Raw genomic sequence first — 7,977 nt, forward strand, 5'->3', positions numbered from 1 at the left:
GTTTGGGTGAGGAAATAAGAGGAATACATTCGACCAGAGAATTAAAAAGTGGGATTAAACCCTCGGTTTATTTTCCATCAAATTAAATCGATAAATCCTTTCGCACGTGGCAGCATTAAGCAATCCTTTTGTCATCCATTTATAGATTCTTAAAGCACTGCAAAAGGAGCGAGGATTCTTTTAAAATATAAACAGTACTCAGTAAAGGTTACAATTCACTATCGTAACGAAGTTTTCCACCATATTTTCAATGAAAATCAACACGCTTCCTTTCCCTCTTGGAAGCGCAGACTCGCTGTGTTGGCCATTTAGAAATCACTCCCCAGCGATCAAATCGGCCCCGTTCGCCTTTCAAATGCAGTCTGACTTTGTAATTAAATTGCAAACGCCAACAAGATACTTACAATACACAATAAGCTTCCACTGAAGTTTTCCAGGATTTCCGGAAGGAAAAAAATCACTCAATAAAAATCATACTCTTTCAAGTTCATGGGCTATGTAGATTTTTCACAATTGTTCGCAATCAATAAACATTTAAAATGTGCTTTTAATTAATTACAATCTGCTAGAACGGAAAAGTTTTTTTAGTTACAGTCACATGAGGTCAGTCCTAACTCTTCTAAGTATTGTCCTTCCGCCTGCCATGATTGACAGGAGAATTTGGCTCCTTTCTGCTATCGCTTATTGGTGGAATCCAATTCGTGGCGAGTGACTGGCTGGCTAGTTGCCGCTGTTTTTCCATCCTCCTGCGCTGATTGGTGAAAAACAGTTATAATTGTCGTCATTCGCAGCTTCTGGAAAGCTTGAGGAGGTTGTTTTATGCGGGCAACCATTTTCATTCAGAAGAAAAACAGAATCGATATGCCAAGCGGAAAAAAAAACTTCACATAATGAATTGCAAGTCTGTTATAACATACAGCAACAAAATTGCACACAGCAAAGTTCTAGTAGGACAATGAGATACTGACCATTCCATTTGCTTCTTTCCCTCCCAGGACACTGGGGAGAATTTACCCTGCTTATCTTTGAATAGTTTAGTAGGATTTTTACACCCACCTATGAGGAAGTACTTGGTTTGTCTCATCGGGACAGCACAGTGGTTCTCACAGTGCCAGGGGCCCAGGTTCAATTCCCCTCTTGGGTCACTGTCTGTGTGGAGTTTGCACATTCTCCTCGTGTCTGTGTGGGTTTCCTCCGGGTGTTCCAGTTTCCTCCCACACTCCAAAGATATGCTGGTTAGGTGCATTGGCCATGCTAAATTCTCACTCAGTGTACCCAAACAGATGCTGGAGCGTGGCGACTAGGGGATTTTCACAGTAACTTCATTGCAGTGTTAATTTAAGCCTCCTTGTGACTAATAAATAAACTTTGCTTTGCTTTAAAACAGCACCTCTGACAGTGCAGCACTCCTTGCAGCAGGAATGTCAGTCTGGATTATAAGGGGCATGGACAAGGTGGATAAGGAGCAGCAGTCCCTCTTAGTTGAAGGGTCAGTCACAGGGGACACAAGTTCAAGGTGATGGTCTGGAATGTGCTGCCTAGGAGGGTGGTGGAGGTGGGTTGCCTCACATCTTTTAAAAAGTAGCTGGATGAGCACTTGATATGTCTTAACATTCAAGGCTATAGGCCAAGTGCTGGTAGATGGGATTAGGTAGTTGGATAGGTATTTCTCACATCAGTGCAGACTCAAAGGACCTGTTCTGCACTGTGTGATTCTGTGATAAACTTCAACTCCGACTCACAGCAAACAAGGTTATCAACCAAGCACAATGCAGTATAAAAGCAAATTACTGTGGATGCTGGAATCTGAAACCATAGGAGAAAATCTCAGCAGGTCTGGCAGTATCTGTAAGGAAAAAAGAGCTGACGTTTTGAGTCCAGATGACCCTTTGTCAAAGCACAATGCAGTGGTGTAAATCCTGATATTAAAATATCATCCTCTCACTTGATAACCATTGCGTCAAAAATGATCTCACTTTCTACAAAAATTTTGCCAAGCAATTTTTTTCCCCAACACCAAGCCATCTGAAGTGGACTTTTTTCCCCAAAACACTGCTCTAATATACATTTGCCTATTCAAAGTGATATTTGTGGATGCAGGGCCCTGTCTCAGGTTGATTGTTCATGTGGATCTGGGCTCATTAGATCCGCTCTCACTGTATTCCTCACCTCTGTAGTGGAACATGGGAAGAATTTTTCTGCCTTTGTTGAACAGAGGAGCCACCAAAAATAACTTGCATTTATATAGCACCTTTAGTGTACAAAAACATCCCAAGGTCTTAACAGGTGCATTATCAGATGAAAATTGACACTGAGCCATGTGAAGTGAGAATGAAGGTGACCCAAAACCCTGATTGAAGAGATAAGCTTTACAGGGTATCTTAAAGGAGGAAAGTGACATTGAGATGCTTAGGGAGGGAATTCCAGAGCTTAGGGCCTAGGTGGCTAGACACAGTCACCATTGTTGGAGAAAAGGAAATTGGTGATGTATAGGAGGTCATTCTCATTAAACATGAGCAGGATACCCCTCCCCACATGACATTTTAATGACACTGTACCCACAAATAACATTAAATGTTGTCAAATGGAAATCTACAGCAAACAATCACACACCACACCAGCACCGCGTATCGGGAATTCATTGCCTCTCAGGTGATCTCTGACATCTTGTTTATCGCTAAAAGGAAAATAAAGCATATTTTGGTATCTAATTTACATTTTAGACGTGTTTCTATTAGTTCTACTTGTGGGAAGAAAAAGAAAAACTTGTATTTATATAGCACCTGTCACATCTTTGAGACATAGAATCCTACAGTGCAGAAGAAGGCCATTTGGCCCATCGAGCCTGCACCAATAACAATCCCACCTAGACCCTATCCCTGTAACCCGACATATTTATCCTGCTAATCCCCTGACACTAAGGGGCAATTTACCATTGCCAACCCACACATCTTTGGAGTGTGGGAGAAAACTGGAGCACTTGGAAGAAACCCACACAGACACAGGGAGAACGTGCCAACTTCTCACAGACAGTTACTCTGTGAGGCAGCAGTGCTAACCACTGTGCTACTGACATTCCACATTATTTTTACAGTGCAGTCACTGCTGTTCAGATACAAATGCAGAAGATCAATGGCATGCAATAAGGTCCCACCAACAGCAATGGGAACCAATTGACCAGTGGTGGTGGTGCTAGTTGAGGGACAACTGTTGACAGGATCAGGGAGAACTTTCCCTGCCCTTCTTTAAATCATGACCAGCAGCTCAGTGTAAGGCCTCATCTGAAATACAGTTGATGGGACTTTCCACACAACCCACCGCATGCCTTGCTGTGGCAGGATCTCCTGGTCCTGCCATTGTCAATAGGGTTTCTTGTTGAATGTACCTCCCACCACCGTGAAATCCAAGTTTGGGGGGGCGAGGGCAGGGGTGCTCCATCAGGGGGATCAGAATCTCCCATTGATTTGAACAGCCGGAAAGTTCCAGCCAACATCTCCGATGATGTTGCATTCCCTCAGTACTACACTGATATGCCCACAGCAACTTGCATTTATGTAGCATCTATAATGGTACATAGCACTTCACAGGAGCAAAATCAGACAAAATTGTCAATCTCAATTATATGGAGGCTTGACCCCATGATCTTCTGAAGTGGAAGGAAGAGTAAGTCAAGGTCATTCTTGAAGATGAAATTTTTAAAAGCTTGCATTTATACAGCACCTTTCACAACCACAGGATGTCCCAAAGCACTTTACAACCAATTAAGTACTTTTGAACTATAGTCACTGTTGTAATGTAGGAAACACAACAGCCAATTTTGCACCAGTGTTACAAGTCAGATTAGATACTTCAAGTTGTTCTATGAAGCTCACCTGACCTGTAATGTTTTACGATGAATTTGGCCAGGATGAGCATGAGCGGTTTCACTCCAGGTGTGATTCAACTGACCCACAAGGAGCTTTTATCAAAAACAAAGTTTAATTAAGAATATTGTTGACATGTATAGTAAGACAATTAGCAAGAACTTTTAACAATTACAAAGAAAAACACAACAATCACGATAATGTGTAACCCTTAAGGAATATCTCTATTGTGTTCCAACCAAAGCCACATCCAATACACAAAACCCTCCAAATAAGTACAATACAGCATAGATTAATGCCCACTTGTTACAAGAATCCCAGCTCCTGGTTTGAACGCTGACAATCTCTTGTGAAGAATCTCGGAAGAGGTTGTAGTTGAATCTGTTTCCCAAAACACAGCTTCTTCAAGGCAGACCCAAACAAAGAGAAAAAATCAGGGAAGGAAAGAGACTGCTTCTTAGCTTGCTGCCAAACTGCTTCCCAAAACAAAACTAAAAACCCAAAGGGAAAAACCCCTATCCCTTGACTGCCACAAACAAAACTGAAAGCTCTATCACCTGAGTGCCACAGCTTAGTTCCACCCCACAATGATATCGCTGTAGCTGTAAGCTGCATGATTTTTACAAAAAAACTTTCTTAAAGGTACACTCACATGACACCAGGTAATCTATTTCTGTAATGTTGATTGAGCAATAAATGTTGGCCAGAACACAGGGCTAACTCTCCTGTTCTTCTTTAAAACGCTTTCTGATCTTGAGACGCATACGAGTCCTCAGTTTAACATCTCATTCAAAAGGCAACACCTCCAACAGGACAGCACTCCCTCAGTACTGCATTGAAGTGCTAACTTTAATTTTTGTGTTGGAATGGAACTTGAACTCACAATTTTTTGACTTTGGGGAAAAAGTGTCACCTACTGAGCTACAGGCAACATTAAAAGAGAACTTAGAAAATTGTGAAAATAAAGAAAAAGTAAAAACAAAGCTGATTGCATGTAGCTTTGTCCAAATGTCCATTCACTAACATGCTGGTGAATTATTGTAATAAGACAATCATTGCCATTTAAATCTATAAACTGTAATGATTCCAAAAACCCAACTAGAAAGGAACATAGAGAGGAACAGAATGCCAAGAACACACACTAGGTCCCTACCTGGGACAACATTTCAGCAGGCCCAGTCGAGTTCCAGCTGGGTAGGCTAGTTACCAAGGGAACTCATACTGAATAAGCCTCACAAGGAGATCAATCAGTGATTCCCCATGGATCTTGTCGGGGTTATCACATGCCTCCACCTCGAATTCAATGGTTCCCCCTCACTCCCATGATGATGGGGCCTTTTCTGTCTCCTGGCCCATGGCTTCATCTCCATTGCTGGTAGGGTGTGGTTGGGGGGTTTGTAATGGATAGGTAAACACCTCTTCTGTGAAGAGCATCAAAGAGCCACTACAGTGGGTTCATCTTCGGTGGCGACCTCTAACTGGGTGTCTGCTGGCTGTGTCTTCATATTCGAGCCAGAAACTCCACCATCCAGAGGACTGGATTTTTAAAGAGCAGAGTTTCCCATCCACAAGCCGGTGTGAAGAACGCCGACAGTAATACATCCATCAAAACGGTTATCTCTGCGGAGGGACCCCTGTGACGGAGGTGATCCAGGTGCTTCTTTATTGTTTTCTCCCAGGTTTTCACCTGATAAGATACTGGTCCTGCTTTCTTGAGAATTACTCCTGGGATCCACAGAGAGCTGTCGCTGAAGATCCTCACATGGAACATATCTCCCAGTTTGAAGTCTCTATCTTGTCTTGAACCATCATGGCCTCTTTATCTGGGCTTCTTCTTTTAACTCCATGTTGCCAGCCAAGTTTGGGAATGTCAGCTAAGCCTAGTCCAAAGGCGTCAACCGATTGATAGTTTCGCCAGAGCTATTCCTGTCGTCATGTGCAGCATAGTCCCATATTTAAAAAGGAAACATGCGAGCTTTGCTTCTACAGAACCTGTGGTTATTTTCTTCATAGTAAGAAGTCTCACAACACTAGGCTAAAGTCCAACAGGTTTATTTGGTAGCAAAAGTCACTAGCTTTCAGAGTGCTGCGGTGAGTGGGAGTTCTGTTCACCATCAGGGCATATAAAGACACAAACTCAATTTACAAAATAATGGTTGGAATGCGAGTCTTTACAGGTAATCAAATCTTAAAGGTACAGACAATGTGAGTGGAGACAGGGTTAAGAACAGGTTAAAGAGATGTGTATTGTATCCAGCCAGGACAGTTAGTGAGATTTTGCAAGCCCAGGCAAGTCATGGGGGTTACAGATAGTGCGACATGAACCCAAGATCCCGGTTGAGGCCATCCTCACGTGTGTGGAACTTGGCTATCAGTCTCTGCTCAGCGACTCTGCGCTGTCGTGTGTCATAAGGCCACCTTAGAGAACGCTTACCCGAAAATCAGAGGCCGAATGCCCGTGACCACTGAAGTGTTCCCCAACGTTTCTTCTTCATGCCATTTTTGAGTGTCTGGACCGCCTGCTCAGCCTGAGGACGGGTGGTAGGCTGCCATGCAGATGTGCCTTACTGTTCGACTTACGAAGGTCTGAAAATCTCCACTAGTAAATGGGGTCCCATTGTCTGTCACAAGAACCTCAGATACACCATGCGTACTAAAAGACTGACAGGGTTTCTCTATGGTATTGTAAGAGGTAGTAGAAGCCATCTGGTGCATGTCGATCCATTTTGAATGAGCGTCGATGAGAATTAAAAACATGGAGCCTATAAATGGCCCAGCGAAGTTTGCATGTACTCACACCCAGGATCTCCCCAGCCATTCCCAAGGATGCAACGACACTGCTAGTGGGGTCTTCAGGTTTTCCTGGCAGGTTTGGCACCACTTGACCAGGTTTTTGATATCATTGTTTCCACCAGGTCACCAGACCAAGCTCCTAGTGAGCATTTTCATCTTAACGAAATTCCTGGGTGGCCATTGAGCAATTCTTGAAGTATTGGTCGCTGGGCTGGATACAGGACAAGCACCCAGGCTCCCCACAAGATGATGCTGTCTTCTATACTCAACTCCTGATCTTTAGAGAGATAAGGTTTCAAATCCTCCATAAGATGCACTTGTAGCTTACCACTTAAGACAATGTGATGTGGTTTCGCCAGCGTAGGATCTTTTTGAGTCCAAACCTGGATTTGGTTGGCGGATACTGGTCCATGAAATTCAGGGTCATGAAAACTTCATTCATCTTTGGAGGAGAAGTTAGACTGGTGGGTAGCGGCAGGAGATTCAAAGCATGTTGGTTATATGTCTCCCTGGATGATATTCTAAGGTATATTCATCAGCACCTAACAGCAGTGCCCATAATTGGAACCAGGCTGATGCAATGAGAGAAATCACCTTGTCTTCCTTAAAGACGCTCAACAGAGGTTTGTGATCTGTCTCTCCGGTGAAGTGCCAACCGGAGATATACTGGTGGAACTTTTTCACCTCAACACCATAGCCAAACCTTCTTATTTGATTAGGGCATACTTCCTTTCTGAATCTGCCAGGGTTCGTGATGCATATGTGATTCAATGTTCTGTCCCATTGTGCCAATGCTGCAATAATACATCCCATGGGGGAGGCGCCACAGGTTACAATGAATGGTCTTGGGAGGGGGGGGGTTCACAATGAGCTACTATATTTGTTGACAACAATTGTTGTTTGACGTTTGCAAAGGTTTTCTCTGACTGTTTCTGATTGTTCTTTAACACTACATGGAGGGATGTCAGCAGGGTCGCCAAGTTCAGGATCAACTTTCCGTAGTAACTTATGAGACCTTGGAAAGTTGTGATCCTCGGAGTCAGAGCCCCTTTTATGGCCTTCACCCTCTCTTTGATGGGCTGTAATCCATTCTTGGCAATTCTGTACCCGAAATACGTTACCTTGTTGACCTGGAAGACACATTTTTCCTTTTTAATCAGACACCAGCATCAGAAAAAGCCATAAGAGCTCCTCCAAACTTTCCAAATGTTCCTTTGCAGTAGTTCCTGAGATTAAAATGTCATCCAGATAGACTGCCACTCTGGACTTCCCTAAAGGATGTTCTCCATCACCCTTTGACAAATGGCACAAGCCCCAGATT

General features: G+C 43.3%; 1 protein-coding gene across 3 annotated transcripts in view; it reads right to left on the bottom strand.

Annotated features, from left to right (window-relative positions):
- Positions 1-637, bottom strand: part of cdk4 (cyclin dependent kinase 4) — a 48,301-nt gene extending 47,664 nt beyond the window's left edge. For all 3 annotated transcript variants that reach the window (XM_080218127.1, XM_080218126.1, XM_080218123.1), the window contains exon 1: positions 405-637. The gene's annotated coding sequence lies outside the window, so the exon portion shown is untranslated. The remainder of the gene's footprint in view (positions 1-404) is intronic.
- Between the last annotated feature and the right edge of the window lie 7,340 nt (positions 638-7,977).

Source organism: Carcharhinus amblyrhynchos, chromosome X (genome assembly GCF_965287045.1).
Source record: "Carcharhinus amblyrhynchos chromosome X, sCarAmb.v2.hapA, whole genome shotgun sequence".
Classification (NCBI taxonomy): domain Eukaryota; kingdom Metazoa; phylum Chordata; class Chondrichthyes; order Carcharhiniformes; family Carcharhinidae; genus Carcharhinus; species Carcharhinus amblyrhynchos.